At 45.1% G+C, this 17,020-nt stretch overlaps 1 protein-coding gene across 4 annotated transcripts in view; it reads right to left on the bottom strand.

The window, feature by feature from the left end:
• The window catches only part of EPHX1 (epoxide hydrolase 1), a 34,243-nt gene extending 27,332 nt beyond the window's left edge, over positions 1-6,911 (bottom strand). The window contains exon 1 of one of the 4 annotated variants that reach the window (XM_045983276.1): positions 6,828-6,911. The gene's annotated coding sequence lies outside the window, so the exon portion shown is untranslated. Of the gene's footprint in view, positions 1-402; positions 548-6,827 lie in introns of those variants that run through there. The other 3 variants (XM_045983274.1, XM_045983273.1, XM_045983275.1) reach the window with 3 other exon arrangements.
• Between the last annotated feature and the right edge of the window lie 10,109 nt (positions 6,912-17,020).

The following is a 17,020-nucleotide window of genomic DNA, read 5'->3' as shown; positions in this document are numbered from 1 at the left end:
GCAGCCCCAGGCTGGGGGAGGGCGGAGGGGGCGAGGCGTGGGCGCGCCAAGCCCTCGGTCCTCGTGTAGCTGCGGGCCTCTGAGGGGTGAGCGAGTCACTGCTCGCAAGTCCCACTGCCGCCCGCGCCCGCAGCCGTGCCCCTATACTCGCCCCCTTCACCCTTCGCGCCCCACACTCGCCCCCAGCAACCGCGCCCGCACACCCCCTCGCGCCGCACAGCTGCCCCGCCTCGCCCCACCCCCGCAACCGCGCCCCTACACTCTCCTGGCGTCAGCTCCCGGCAACAGCGCCCCGCACACCCTCCCCTCTTCCGCCCCCCGTAGCTGCACCCCCAACCCGGGCCCTCGCACCCTCCCGGCACGCACCCACAGCCGCGAACTCGCGCGACCCCCCGTCCGTACCCTCCGCACCCCCTTACGATCGTCGCCTTCCAGGGCCCCAGGTTCCGGCGGCGGCGGCGGCGGCGCTGTCCCTCGGACTCCCGCAGAACCTCGGACTCCGGCTCTGCAGGCTCGGGCGGCCCCGCGCTGACCCCGCCCAGACTCGGCCCCCAAGGGGCGGTCCCGGGTCGCGCCCACGGGCCAGCGGAGAACCCGGTTCAGCCCCGCCCCTGTTCCGGGAGCTGCCCAGGCAGGTCCCGTTACCCGCCCGGGGATGCGCCCCTGCTGGGGAAGAGGGCGCCTGCACGTGCAGACTCGAAGTCGAGGCGTTTAGGGACTTGGAGAAGTTCGGAGCAGCCCCTGGGTCGGCTGACTTCGGGGGCAGAGGCGTCCTTCCCGTTTCTTCGCTGCGGCCTCTCACTGCCGCTGTCCCTCGCACACCTGGAGCGCCGGAAGCGCGGCGCAACTTTAGAACAAATTCTGTGTTCTGGATGGAGGCAGGAGCCACTCTGAGGTCTTCCCAGCGAGGACTGGAGTCTGCGGTGCCGACCCGAAGGGGGATGGTGGGCTCCCTGACCGTCCCACGGGCGCTGATCGCAGACCTCCGCCCGTGGACCGCCCTGCTTCCCTCCTCGCGACCCCGCAGCGCCTGGCCTCTGCGCCCAGGAGGTGGCTATCGCCACGCCTGGCACCCTCGGGCCTCAGCCAGCAGAGGGCCTGTCGCGGGGGGGGGGGGGGGGGGAGGGCGGGATGCTGGGGACCGGCCCCTCACCCTGGCCCGGGACTCTGCCTTTCGAGGAGAGGGGCTGTTTCTGGCCATCGGGCGCACGATTCATCTTAGCCTCCGGGCCTTTGCTCATGCCGCAGCCCTGGACAGGATGCCTTCCTGAATGCGATGGGCAGTGCCCCTGAGCCTTCATTCGACACCCTCCTGCAAAAGCCCTCCATCACCCTGTGGTCCTGGGCATCTCCATCCTCGTTCAAAATTTGCCCTCTGTTGCATCCTCCCCTCCCCCATCCTTCCTCCTCTATCAGGCAGAACCTCTGGCCATTTCACCAAGGGACTAGATTTTGCTGTTATTCTTAAAACGGCAGTGACGATGAAAACATTTTAAAATTCGATCCTGGTGGTGACGGCACCGCCAGAACCCTGTGACTGTGCTGAAAACTACTGATTTGAACACTTTAAGAGGGTGGACTGTGTAGCATGTGAATTATATTTCCGCAAAACAGGTATTTTTATATAAAATAACATTAGCGACATCGTAACCTCAGGGCTCACTCCTGAATGCTAACATCCTCCTCCTGGGGTACATCATCCATCCAGCATTAGGATATGCAATCTAAGACAGTGCAAGATATTTCAAAGTGCAATCTGCATACAGGCAGTCCGTAAATAAATAAGTCCGATTCCAAGCCAGCAGGGCAAAGTTCAGACAGTCACATTTCCACTGCTTTCTGTCAAAAGCCACCCAAAGGTTTATGAAGCAAAAGAGTGGGTATAATGCGACCTCTAGAATACATTGTATATTTTTAAAAACCAGAACAAAGGGTGCTGCTCTAGATAAGCTTCTGGAGAGTTTCCAGGATGTCAGGAACGATGAAAAATAACTTGGGGGAGGGACGATTTTAAATAAAAATTGTAGATCAGTTCCTGATTCACCACCAACAAAACAAGATTCTTTATGTCAAAAATGCACACATGAGGAAACATCCAATACCAAATAAAGTGACATTCTAGAAACTAATGGCCCGTATCTCCAAAAATGTCAGTGTCCAAACAACGTCAGTGTCACGAAACACAAAACAAGAATGAGAAACTGTTTCTCACTGAAGGAGCTAGCAAAGCATGAAAACCCACTGTAATGCTCTATCTGGACCGGGCTCTGGGCTGGAAACAGTTCTAGAAAGGACTTATTGGGGACATCTGAGGAAGGTCTACAGATAAAACAACAGATTATAAACGTTAAATATCTTGATTTTGAGAACTAAATTTCTCCTGAGTCAGTATTTGTGATCTTAGAAAAAATACAGTGAAGTATTTAAGGAATAATGGAACCCCAGGTCTGAAATGGTTCTATCTGTCTATGGAGGGAGAATCATAAGGGAAATGTTGCAAAATAGTAACAACTTTATACTATTCTTGCAACTTTACTGGAAGCTTGGAATCATTTTGAAATAAAAAGCTTAAAAACTTGTGGATCAGGGAGGGGCACCTGGGTTAAGCAACCAACTCTTGGTTTCCGCTCAGGTCGTGATCTCAGGGCCGTGAGATCAAGACCCCCTATGTCAGACTCCACGCTCAGTACGGAGTCTCCTTAGGGCCCTCTCTCCCTCTGCCCCCCCCCACCCTGCAGTAAAACAAGCAAACAAATCTTTTAAAAAATTGTGGATCAAACATATGCATTGATCTCAGTTACTGAAACAACACTAAAATAACTACAGAGGGATTTTTTTAAAAACCTATATATTCCACAGGGACAAAGTGAATGAGAGAAAAGGTAAGAGCAGAGGAGAGATGTCAAATTTCTGTAAGGTGGAAAGTAGGGTGATTGATTAAGCAACTAAAGCCAAAAACCTTTCTACAACCAGAACTACAGCCCTGGCCAAACAGGACCCTGCAACTCACTTTTGTAAATCAAGTTTAACTGAATGAGGTTGTACTTGTTTGTATATTGTCTATGGCTACAAGAGCAGAGATGAGCAGTTACCCCTAAAGCCTAAAATATTTATGATTTAGCCCTTTCTAGGAAAAGTTTGCCAATACTCACCTTACAGCTTGGCAAAATCTTAGGAGCTAAAGGCATTAGGAGCCTCTGAAGGCAGGGCTGTGGGTGGGTGTGGGGACACCAGAGTGTCCCTGAAGGGCAATAATGCAAGGCAAAGACTTACCCACGGGGCACTATTGCTTCAGGAGGAGAGTTTCAGTTTTGTAAGGTGAAAGGCGTTCTGCAGATGGATAGCGATGATGGTTGTCCAACAACAGGAATCAACCAAGTATCACTTAAATGTACACTTAAAAATGGTCAGGGGTGCCTAGGTGACTCAGTCAGTTAGGCAACTGACTCTTGGTTTCAGCTCAGGTCATGATCTCGGGGTGGTGCTATCAAGCCCCATACGGGAGTTCTGCACTCAGCAGGGGGTCTGCTTGAGATTCTCTCTCTCCTTCTGCTCTTCCCCTTCGCTCTCTAAAATAAATAAATAAATCTTTAAAATGGCTTAGATGGCAAATTTTATGTCATATGTGTTTTACTGTGATAAAAAAAATTGGGGGGGGGGACCCTAGAAGGATTAAAGTCTGTACAAGAAATTATATCTCCTGTCCCTGGTTCCTACTCCAAGCCTTCTGATCTGCCTACCTCGACAGGTCAGGGGTTTATTTTCTGAAACTGAACAGAGAGACGTCCCACTCAGAGGCACTCTCATAAGTAGAATCGAGAGGAAGTGTTCGCGCTGAACTATGAGTCCCTCCTCAGCCCCTTCCTGCTGTGGGTTCACAGATCACCGCCTCCGGGGAATAACCCCCAGGCAGGAAATGGAGGATCCGTGTCTGGAATAAGTGAGCAGTTCGCTCCCCATCTGAGTGCCCTCCACTGAGGCCAGTCTGTGGTTCTCACCCAGAGCTGCCAACTGGATTTCAGTGTCAGCTGTCTCAGTCCTAAATATTGAAAGATCAGACACTTGGGGAACGCCTCTGACATGAAAGGCAAAGTACAGAAAGTGCTCGCAGGCAACAGAAGAAACTAATATCTACAGAGATAAGAAATGAATTTATTTATGAAGCAGGAACAGGAGGCAATAAGACAAAAGAAGCATTCCTACAGTTAGAAAACACTGTCGGAAATAAAATTTTTCATGGAAAAGTAAGAGCACGGAGTTGAGGGATTCTCCCAGAAAAACAGAACACAAATCAGAAGATCAATCTGGGAAGTCACCAGATTAATCTGAGTTCTGCAGGGGAGAAAAAAACCAAGGTGCCTGGGTGGCTCAGTCGTTAAGTGTCTGCCTTCGGCACAGGTCATGATTTCAGGGTTCTGGGATCTCAGGCTCCGCGGGGAGTCTGCTTCTCCCTCTCCTTCTGCCCCTCCACCATCATCCCCCTGCTCGTGCTAGCTCTCTCTCTCTCAAATAATAAAATCTTAAAAAGAGAGAGAGAGAGAGAGAAGAATATAGAGAGAAGGAAGTAACTAAAGAAATAACCCAAGAATATTTCCCAAACCAAAGGACAGGAGTTTCCAGATTGAAAAGACACAATAAAAAGCCAGAACCACACCAAGGCAAGTCACTGTGAACTTTCAGAATATTAAAGAAAAGATAAGCTCCTAGAAACTCCTAGAGAGAAAAACTAAAATGTAAAGAGGTCAACACAAACAGTAGTCTTCCTCTTCTCCTTTTTTAAAAAAGATTTTATTTATCTGACAGAAGACAGTGAGAGAGGGAATACAGCAGGGGGAGTGGGAGAGGGAGAAGCAAGCTTCCCTCACAGCAGGGAACCTGACGCTGGGCTTGAGCCCAGGACGCTGGAATCATGACCCAAGCTGAAGGCAGATGCCCAATGGCTGAGCCACCCAGGTGCCCCAAACAGTAGTATTCTTAATAGTAACACTGATGCCCTAAGACAGTGATGCAAGGCCTTCAAAAGTTGGAGGGAAATTATTATAGAGAGTTCCAGAATGAAGTATGAGGGCAAATGGGAGACATGTTGACACATGCAAGGGCTGAAAAACCATTTTTACTTCTCAGTACCCTTTCTTGAGATGCAACTAGCAGATGTGCTCCAGCAAAACAAGGGCGTAAATTACGAAAGGAGAACACATGGTCCCTAGGAGCAGGGGATCTGGTAGAAAGGAGGAGCTGCTGGTCCTGATGACAAGTGCGTAGCAGGCTACCCAAGGTGCTGGAAGGCAGGTCTCCAGGGAAAAGATGGAATTAACCCATTAACTGATAGAATTAAACTTTTGGAAAATAATATGAATAGACACTTGTCAGATCTGAGGGCATATTTGGGGAAAAACTAAAGAAAGGAACATGGAAAAATAAGCAAAGTGGAAAAAATCGAGTAATTACAAGAAAAGCAGAAAGTTGTTCAGGAAAGAGAAAGTAATCACGGCGCACTGCTTGGCTCTGCAGTGAGCAGTATTCATGCAACCACGATTGTGTGAATTACTGATTTAACAAAAAGCTACTGTTGCTAGATTGGGAGGATGCAGTGGGAACCATCAAGGTGTAGAGACTTTATCTACTATTGAATCAATAGACAATCAAATTTACAAACCTGGAAATACACATTGTAAGTATGTAATTTCAAAATACAGAAGTAAATGCTAAAAACCTTGGAAGGTAGAATAAGAAAAATGAATGATGGGGGCCTGTTCTATTTTATCCCAAGCCCTGATTATTTTATGAAAAAAAAAAACCCAAAAACATGTGCAGGGATAAAAATAAAAACTAGCTTGGGGGTGCCAGGGGGGCTCAGTCTGTTAAGCATCTGCCTTTGGCTCAGGTCATGGTCCTGGGGTCCTGGGATCAAGCCCTGCTTTGGGTTCCCCACCCTCATGCTCTCTCTGGGTATCCCTCTCTCTCTCAAATAAATACTTAAAATCTTTAAAAATAAAGAAAGAAAAATAAAAATTAACTTTAAAATACTGTTTTCGGAAGTTGAACCCTCCAGATTCATTGCTTTTTCCTCAAGATTCTAAAGCACGTCTGGTGCTCTTGCCAATTCCAGGCTTGGATCACTTCCCACAAACTGCTGTTCCTCTCTCTCCTCACGTGAGCTTTTCCTTGGCTCTCATTCACCACAGGGCTCCTGACCTGCCCAATCTGTTATCCGGACACTCCCCATACTTACCAATAAATTCCTTTACCAGGCACCAATTGAAAGCTTACTGATTGCCTCAGATCCTGCCTGCATTTTATGACGATTATATTCTCAAAGGGCATAACGCCCACTATGCATTACTGCAAGATGAACAGATTATAAACCCACTGGGACATTAAGACGTGAGGGCGGGGATGCCAAATGGGTATTTTACAAAACGTTCCGGAGAGAAAGACTTTTGTAAGAATATTAATTATATAGAATAGTTTCTTGTCTGTGTTGTCTCACCATTTTTATAGTCAAGTATATTTACCAGTCATCTATCAGCATCTGTTGTTACCAACAAACCGACCAATAAATAAAATCCAAACAGAATCCCCAGTTTCTAATAACTTGCCCATGCAGCATACACAAGACAATTTGCAAAGGTATCTGCTGGGCATATCAGGAATGACAAAATAATATGTAATATATCCTATGTACTGAGTTACTACTAATAGAAAATAATCTTGGATTTTCTATAGATTTCACACTTATAAAGAATGCTAAGAGAGAGGCAACTTGTTGGACTTTAAAGCAATTTCCCCACATCCACAAAAAGGAGGAAGGATAGAGGATTACTCACCGATCCCCAAAGTTTTTCTAAATGATTTCAGACTCTCTCCAAACCACTTTCTCTCAGGTGTCCTGAGTTCTCTGACTGTACCCTGTTCTCAGGACTTCAAGAGCAAGGATCAGCAATATAATCATGTGAATGTCAGAGGTCAACAGAAGTGAAGCTCACGACTTCCAAGTCAGGAAAGGCTCTCTTGGGCCCTCTAGGGGTCTGCACTGGACACTGCATCTTTTCACTGCTTTATTTGACTGAAAATAATTTTGTTCCCATTCTGAACAGATTGGGGGGGGGGGGCTCTTATTTAAACCTCACGTTTCAATCTGTTATTTGAAGCATCAGCTGAGTCTGTGAGGTGTTGAAGACAACAGCAATTTCAGCCCTTGTCCCCATTCCACCCCCAGCCCCCATTCTCCTGAAAGAGTAAAAACCAGGTTTAACCCTTCTAGTGGATTCTTCCTGTATTTGCATATTTACATTTGCTTTCCCACTCACATCTCAGGCACCATAGATTGAAGACATCTAAAGCTATGGCGATGAGCAGAGAGGCAGGCAGAGAGAAAGGAGGAAGCAGGCTTCCTGCTGAGCAGAGACCCAGGACCCTGAGATCATGACCTGAGCCAAAGGCAGAGGCTTTAACCCACTGAACCACCCAGGCTCTCCTCCTTTAAGGTTTTAGAGGAGCACATCCCTGATTGCTTCTTGTAAAGTCTTGAGACATCGTGTAGATTACTGTTCTCAGGGATTCTTGCCCTTTGCTTGGTGACCTCTAGTGCCTCCCCGCAGATGAATATAATTCCCAGGTCACTGATGCGAGGCTTGGACACGGCACCTGCTCTGATCAACAGAATAGGACATGACATTTGAGCAGAGGCTTCGAGAGCTGTTGTGAGATTCTGCTCTTTCCTCCTCGATCCTGGAATCAAGACATTGACTGTGAGTAGGAACAGGGCTGTGGAGCCACAGCTCCCTCTAATTTGAGCAAAAAATTAAATTTTTTTCGACGTACTGAGATTGGGGGGTTTACTTCAGGAAACATAATCTAAGTGTGCCTGGAAAACATGTTTATTCGATGCTTCCTGTTAGCTAATGCAACATTCCAGAATGGAAAGAATTTTCTTTCAGAAGTGTGATGACCTTGTTCTGTGATCTCCTGGTTTCTAGGACTGCCGCTGACATAGTCCAAAGCCATTTGTCGTCTTCTTTTTTTTTTTTTAAAGATTTTATTTATTTATTTGACAGAGAGAGAGATCACAAGCAGGCAGAGAGGCAGGCAGAGAGAGAGAGGAGGAAGCAGGCTCCCTGCAGAGCAGACAGCCCGATGTGGGGCTCGATCCCAGGACCCTGAGATCATGACCCGAGCCGAAGGCAGCGGCTTAATCCACTGAGCCACCCAGGCGCCCCTGTCGTCGTCTTCTTTTTTTTTTTTAAGTTTATTTACTTAAGTAATCTCAGGACCCCGAGAGCAAGAGTCACATGCTCTTCCAAATGAGCCAGCCAAGTGCCCCAAGTCCAAAGCCATTCTAATGCCTTTTAAAAAACGTCTTTCTCCCTCAGGAAACTTCTAGGATCTTTTCTTTACCCACACAGCTCTGAAATTCCAACATCACTGGTTTTCATACTTGGTTGACTTTTATGCTATCCAAGGCACCAGGAGGGCCCTTCCAGTCTGGAAAGTCATGTCCTTTAATTCCGCAAACATTTCTTAGGTCATCTTATTGGTGATTTCCTCCACTTCATTCTCCTTTTCTTGGGAATTCCTGTTATCCAAATCTTGAACTGCTTTTCTTATCCTTTCTCTCTTTTTTTTTTTCCTTCTCGGCTTCAATCTCTGAGCTATTTCTGTATTTTTTTCTCTTCACATTTCTGTGTTTTCATTCCAGTGATCATGTTCTTAATTTCCAAGAGCTGTTTGTTGTTGCTGCTCTTATCAAGGGTCCCCTGAAAGTAGAGTGTAAGACAAGGGTTTGCATGTAAGGAGCTTATTTGGGATGTCACCCCAGGGACAGGAGTAAGGGTGAGGAGGTGAAAATGTAAAGGAGGAAAAGATGATATGAGGAGGTGTTTTCTTTTGGGGGGGTGCAGAGGGAGAGGGAAAGAGAGAATCTCAAGCAGACTCCCCTGCCCAGTGCCAGTCTGATGTGGGATTCCATCCCACCACACTGAGATCCCACCCTGAGCTGAAATCAGGAGTCAGGTGCTTAACCGATCGAGCCTCCACAAGGTGCCCCATGAGGATGTGTTTTCAACTTGGCCGCTGCTCTGGGCAGCCAGTCCTTGCTCCTCTGGAACCTTCCGAGGAGGTTCCAAGTCTCAGAGCTCTCCGCCCAGGGGATGAAAAGTGGGAGGAACAGCTCCCATCCTTCACTGGCCCAGTGTGACCTCACAGGCTTCGGCTCCCCTGTTCTTGCAAGTCGTGTGTGCATGGATGTCAAGAAGAGTGGTCGGACCGGATCCGTAAAGGAGTGGAGGAGGACAGTGAGTGGCGACCATCCAAGGCTGTAATGTGCGTCTGACAAAAGCTTATCTGTAGCAGGCTGAGCAATGGCTCCTCTGATGCCCTAATCCCCAGAGCCTGTGAATTTGCTGCCTTATGTGGCAAAAGCAACTTTGCAGATAAGACTGACACAGAGACACGATCCTGGGCTAGATGCATCAGCATTAAACGTAGTCACAAGATCTTTATGAGAGGGAGGCAAGGAGGTCAGAGGAGGCAGAGGTAACAGGACAGAAAGAGGGTGGGAAAGTGATGTGATGTGGAGCCATGAGCCAGGAAAGGAGGACAGCGCCCCAGGGGGCCAGCAAAGGCAGAGAAACAGAGGCTCCCTTAGATGCTCCCACAGGAGCAGACCCTACTGACACCTGCACCCCAGCTCTTGAAGACCCGCTCCGGACCCGTGATCCTGTAGAATACATTCGTGTTGTTTCAAGCCACCGAACTTGTGGTCATTTGAGAGGGCAGCCACAGGAAAGGAACCAGATCTCCCACATACCAAGGCTTGGAGAAAACAGTTGCAACACACACAACAAAGGATATTCTGGCCCCACAGAGCACCCCAATTTTTTTCTTAATGAACACACAGAGATGACTGTGCCAGGCACTGGTCTAAGTGCTTTCCAAATACTTACTCACTTAATCTCTGTAACAACCCCATGAGGTAAATACTACTTTTATTGCCAATTACAGCTGAGGACATTGAGGTGCTCTGGTTAAATACCTTGTCCAAGGTCCCAAGAACCCCTACAGAAATGACAACTCAACAGGAAAATGAACAAAATCAGAATTCACACAACACACGTGTGAAGGTGTGAACTCCAGTGCTCCAGAAAGCACACCAAGTGGGAGTAAGAAGAGTGAAGATGAATGGCAGGAACCAGGAGAAGGGAGGGGGACGGAAGGAAGGTGGCTGGGAAGAGCCTTGGACACCCCCGCGGTGCTGGGATGGTGGCGGGAGCAGCCCAGGAAGAGTCAGCAGCAAATCACTCAGCACTGGCAGCTGGAGGCTTGCAGCGAACTGTGGCGCGCTCTCTCTCATTTTTAAGATTTTGACTTTGAGAGAGAGCAGGAGCATGCGAGGAGGAGGGGAAGAAGAAGGAGGAGGAGGGGAAGGAGAAGAAGGAGAAGGGACAAGCAAGCTCTGTGCTGAGCGTGGAGACTGCCGCGGGGCTCTATCTCAGGACCTTAACCCTAACCAAGTCGGGTGCTTAACCAACTGTGCCACCCAGGCACCCCCCTCCTTCTTTTTTTTTCAAAACACCTTATTGGGGGGGGGGTGGCTCAGTGGGTTAAAGCCTCTGCCTTCGGCTCAGGTCATGATCCCAGAGTCCTGGGATCGAGCCCTGCATCAGGCTCTCTGCTCCGCAGGAAGCCTGCTTCCTCCTCTCTCTCTGCCTGCCTCTTTGACTACTTGTGATCTCTGTCTGTCAAATAAATAAATAAAATCTTTAAAAAAAAAAACACCTTATTGGGGGTATGGTTGGCATACAGTAAGCTGCAAATATTTAGAACATACAATTTCCCGTTTTGAGGTATGTGAATGCTCATGGAACCGTCACCATGATGGAGTTTGTGAATATATCCACAGCCCGCAAAGTTGGCTCATGTGTACTGCAATCCCTTCTGTTCCCTGGCCCCTTGTCCCCAAGGAAAGCACTCCTCTGCCTGCAGTCACTCTAGGTTATTTTGCAGTTTTTGCGGCTAGAAGTTCACCTACATTAAATCATTCAGGATGTTCTCACAGACCTGGTTCCTGTAACTCAGGGTATTTCAAGATTCATCGATGTTGTTGTGTGTGTTGGTAATTATTCCTCCTTTTCATCATTGAGTGGTATTTCTATGTATGGATATACCACAGTTTATCCAAAACTTGACTTGTTGGTGGACTTTTGGTTGTTCCCAGTTTAGGATTATTAACAAATAAAGCCAGGAGTAACATTCATGTACGAGTTGGGGCATGTGGTTGGCTCATTCAGTAGAATGTGGGACTCTTGATCTCGGGGTTGTGAGTTCAAGCCCCAGGTTGGGTGTACAGATTACTTAAAAATAATTTTTTATTATTTATTTATTTATTTTTGCTATTTGAGAGAGACAGTGCATGAAAGAGAGCACAAGCAGGGGTAAGGACAGAGGGAGAAGCAGACTTCCCACTGAGCAGGGAGCCCGATGCAGGGCTCAATCTCAGGACCCTGGGATCATGACCTGAGTAGATGCTTAACCCACTGAGCCACCCAGGTGCCCTAAAAATAGTATCTTTTTTTTTTTTTTAAGATTTATTTGTCAGAGAGAGAGAGAGAGAGAGTGAGACAGCACAAGCAGGCAGAGTGGCAGGCAGAGGCAGAGAGAGAAGCAGGCTCCCTGCTCTTCGGGACTCCATCCCAGGATCCTGGGATCATGATGGGAGCCGAAGGCAGTGGCTTAACTGACTGAGCCACCCAGGAGTCCCTAAAAATAGTATCTTAAAAAAAAAAAGTACATCTAAAAAAAAAATTCATATACAAGTCTTTGTGTGGATGGTAGATTCATGTATAATTTTTAAAGAAACTGCCTGTTTTCCAAATGGTCACACCAGTTTGCATTCCTACCAGCAGTGTATGAGATTTCTGGTTGCTCCAAGTCCCTCTCAGCTCTTGGTACAGTCAAGATTTTAAATTTTAGCCACTCGAATAGTTGCGTAGTGGTATCTCATGATTTTGAATTGCATCTCCTAACAACTAATACTTACTGTTCAACATCTTTTCATGGGTTTACTGACATGTACATCCTTAGTCAAGGGTCTTTTGTGTGCTTTTTTCGGAGAAGGAGGTTTATTGAGTTTTGAGAGTCCTTTATATGAGAGTTTATACATATACATACACACACACACACACACACACACACACATGCTTTACAAATAATTTCTTTTGATATGTGGCTTGTCATTGCCTTAGTGTCTCTGGAAGAACAGAAGATTTTAATTTTGAAGCTCAATTTTTTTTTTAATACATTGCATACAGATTAAGAAATCTTTGCCTAACCGAGGTCACAAAGATTCCCTCCTTTTCTCTTCTATAAATTTTGTGGTTTAGGGGAGAGTGGGTGGCTTAGTCGGTTAAGCATCCAACTCTTGATTTCGCCTTGGATCATGATCTCGGGGGTCCCAATTGAGCCCCGCATTGGTCTCTGTGCTTAGCGAGGAGTCTGCTTGGATTCTCTCTCTCTCCTTCTCCCTTTGCTCCTCCACTCCAGAATAGATAATCTTTTAAAAAAAGTTTTGTGGTTTTATATTTAGATCCATAGTTCATCTTTTAAGTTAATATCTGCATATGGTGCAAGGTAGTTTGTTTGAATTTTTTAATGTTTCAATTTTTTGAACATAGGAATATTGAATCCCAGCACCATTTGTTAAACAGACTGTCTTTTCTCCATGACTTGCTTTTAGATCTTTGTAAATTAAGTTATCCATATATGTGTGGGTCTGTTTCTGGACTGTATTCTGTTCCACTGATCTCGTTTATGCTGGTGCAGTCTTAAAGAACTGTAGCTTTGCAAGACATGAAAAAAGGCAGTTAGAGCTCCACATTTTGGCACACCTTTGGCAAAGATGTTTTAGCTATTCTCACCTGCTCTTTTGCTTTCCCATGTGAATTTCAGAATCAGAATAACAATTTCTACAAAAAAGCCTGCTGGGATTTTAACTGGGGAATACATTGAACCTATACATCAATTCGGGGGGAAATGACATTTTAATATACTGATTCTTCTGACCCGTGAATAAAATAGATCACTCACTTAAGTCTTCTTAATTTCTCTCAGCAATGTTTTGTAGCTTTCAGTACATATCTTTTGATATTAAAAATGTATTTTCAGTTTAATTTCCATGTTTCTTCCAAGTATATAGGAATATATGTTTATATATAAACATATATTTAATGTTTATATATTTATAATTTATAATAAACATATAATTTATATATATTAAACACATATATAAACATATATAGGAAGACATTCCTTTATATATAGGAACATTCTATATATATATAGAATATCTATACATTTTTTATATATATAGAATGTTCCTATTTATAGGAATATGTTCCTATATATGTTTACATATAGAATATCTATACACTATATATATATATAATGTTCCTATATATAGGAATATATATAGGAATATAAAGTTGTATATATTACAGAAATATATTAATCATGTAACCTGCAATCTTACTACTTTCAGCAGCTTTTTTTGGTAGATTTTTTTTGTAGATTCCATAAGATTCTCTATGTAGGCAATCAAGTTGTCTACAGATAGTTACTTCTTCCTCTTCAATTTGGATGCCTTTTATTTCTTTTTCTTGCCTTACTACCCTGGTTCGTCTCCTGTATGACATCAGTGAATGTTCTACTGCTGAGATTGATTGTAAAGGTTTCTGGTCTTTGTTCCAGGAAACCAAGGTTACTAGGAATTAACCTCTAAATCTTTGCAGTCTTCTGAGTGACAGAAGTACCTTTGTTATTCATGGTGGGTCCCTGGGACCATCTCTGAGTTTATGCTAATGAAATAACTCAGGAAGGAGGCTAGCCATGCCAGAAAGACCAACCGTGTAATTAGAGGATTGGGGCTCTAAGGAGGGTGGTTAGCCCATCCTCTGGGAAGGGTAAGGGTGGCTGGAGATCGAGCTCTAGTGCATGGCCAGTGATTCGATCATTCTTACATCACAGAACATAATGGACAGCCAAAGCTTGGGTTTGTAATCATTCATGAACACACTAGGAGGGTAATAAGCCTAAGGACATGGAAGGTTTACATTTTGTATCTTTCTAGACCTTATCCTGTATTTCCTCATTTGCTCAATCCTGACATATCTTTTATAATAAACTGTTTTGTTTTTTGATTTTTGAAAATTTCTGTGTGCTTAGACTATTGGCACTTAATTTAAGTATTGATATGCTTGCCTTGAGGTCTACCATTTTATTGTTTTTTGTTTGTTCCCTGTTTTGTTGTTATTCCTGATAACCCTTTCTTGGGGCCATTTTTTTTTTTCTTCAGCATTTCATTTATCTATCTACTAAAAGAACTACTTGCAGTTCTTTTAGTGGTTGCTTGAGAGATGAGGATACACATATGTAGTTTTTCAGTCTACTAGGAATCAAGATTTCACTTTGAGTGGACTGTAGAAACTTTACTATCATACAGGTTACATAATCCCCCTGTTACTGATGTCTTACGTATTCCATCAGTGAAAACACCATCAGTGTCTTATTTTATTTCTATCATCAAATGTATTTTAAGAACTCAAGAGAACCGTTTAATTCTTTTAACCCAGATCATGACTATTCCCGTTGCTCCTCCTCTTTCCTGAATGTTTCTATTTTTGTTATTGCGTCATCTCCTTTCAGTCTAAGGAACTCCCTTTAGTGATTTGTTTTAGACCAGGTCTGCTGGGAATGAATTCTTTGTTTTTCTTCATCTAAGAGTGACTTTTCAGTCAGTTCCTGAAGGATATTTTCACTGGATATAGAATTCTGGGTTGTCAGTTCTTTCCTTTTAGCGTTTTCGAAATGTTGTGCTCTTTCCTTCTGGCCTCCATTTCTGATGAGAGATCCGTCATCCAAATCATTATTCCCTACAGATAATGCATTGCTTTTCCACTGGCTGCTTTCAAGAGTATTGTCCAGTTTTCATTACGACTCTGTTGGGTGTGGGTATCTTGTGAGTTTCCTGAATCCAAAGGTTTAGGTTTTCCACCAAACTGGGTAGTTTCTAGCCAGTATTTCCTCAAATATTTTTTTCCAACATTATGCTTTCTCCTCTCCTACAGGGATTCAGATGGCACAAATGTTAGACCTTTTATTATTGTGCTGCAGATCTCTGAAGTTCTGCTCATGGTTTTGTTTTGTCATTTCCCAACCTTTTTCTCTGATCAGATTAAATTCTCTTGGTTTACTTTCAAGTTCATGGTTTCCTCCATTATGCTACACTATTCAGGGAGTTTTTAATTTTGGTTACTGTGTATTTCAGTTCTAAAATTTCCATTTTGTTCTTTTTATATGTATCTTCTATTTCCTCCCATTTCTTTTCCTCCCATTGGTTACAAGAGAGTTCTTGATTATTTGCTGGAGCACTTTTATAATAGTTGCTTTAATGTCTTTGTCAGATAATTCCAACATGTGGTATCTGTCTTTTTCTAGGAGTTGAGGTTTTCCCCATTTCCTGGTGTGCCAGGTAATTCTGGATTGTACCCTTGACATTTTGAACACTGTCATTACACTCTAACTCTTGTTCAAATCCAACAGAAAATACTGAGTTTTTGTTTCAGCAGGCAGTCAACCTGGTTAGGTCATAGGCAAAAGTTTATTATTTTTTAAAAATTCTGGCAAAATGGACATAACACATTATATGAGTTTTGGGTGTGTAAGATCAGGCAAGGGTTTTTTGTGTGTGTGTTTTAAGATTTTATTTATTTGACAGATATCGCAAGTAGGCAGAGAGGCAGGCAGAGAGAGGGAGGGAAGCAGGCTCCCTGCTGAGCAGAGAACCTGACGTGGGGCTCAATCCCAGGACCCTGGGATCATGACCTAAGCCGAAGGCAGAGGCTTTAACCCACTGAACCACCCAGGCGTCCCGAGGCAAGGGTTTTCAAAGCTACACTGACACTGGACTCACAGCCTTCAGAAGACAGTTTGCGATGTCAGTTCAAAATCATTGCAATGCTTTCTGGATCTACAGGATGTAAATGCCTCCCAGTTGCCAGGCTGGGATCTAGGTGGTGGTCTCTTCATTAGAGTCTCTGGTCTACTGAAAAGGATCAGATCCACACATACGTACAGCTTGGCAGTGGACCCAAGGGTTCATCAGCAACTTAATGAGGTCCCTTTCTGAATTCCTTCCTGTGATCTCTTTGGTACTTTCTGGTTCCTTCTAATTCTCTGGCCAGAAGACTACTTTTGCCACTGTGTCTGCATCCAGGGCCAAGTGGATGGAGGGCAAAGAGAAAAATGCAATGGGGATTGATTCTACGCTCTTGGAGACAAAAGCTGTACGGGAGAGGAAGGGTCCTCTTCCCATGTTTTGGCTCCCACAGGCTCCCAATGCTGATAGCGGATGCTGTCATCATGTCACCATGATGGGGGTCAGAGTGGTGGCGTAAGAGAACACAAAAGAGCAAAAACCAAAATATTTCTACACTCTCTTGGGTGTACTAGAAGTTCCCCTTGTACTCCTTGAGCCAGACTGAGAGAGCTTATGCCTATCTGTGCCCCAATACTCACTTCCAGCTTTCCCATGTGCTGAGTTCAGGCTGCGGGATACGGGGCAGGGGTGGACTCGTCATGGGTTCAGTGGTACTTCAAGCTCTCATCTTCTTCCCTAATCCACCTGCTGTTTTCTTCTGGCGGTCCATGTACTCACAGCTGAAGCTGGTAGAAGAGTTGTGGCGGCAAGTGGCTGCTCCACCTTCTCTCAAACCAGTCCGACTAGTGCTTTTAAAGATTTTATTTATTTATTGGACAGAGAGAGATCACAAGTAGGCAGAGAGGCAGGCAGAGAGAGTGAGAGGGAAGCAGGCTCCCTGCCCAGCAGAGAGCCCAATGCGGGACTCGATCCCAGGACCCTGAGATCATGACCTGAGCCGAAGGCAGCGGCTTAAACCACTGAGCCACCCAGGCGCCCCATAGTGCTTTTAAAGCTTATTCTCTCTCCCCGCCATGGGTCGCAAACTCA

The sequence above is a fragment of the Meles meles genome, chromosome 17, assembly GCF_922984935.1.
Source record: "Meles meles chromosome 17, mMelMel3.1 paternal haplotype, whole genome shotgun sequence".
NCBI lineage: Eukaryota > Metazoa > Chordata > Mammalia > Carnivora > Mustelidae > Meles > Meles meles.
This window is presented reverse-complemented; position numbering and strand designations above follow the sequence as displayed.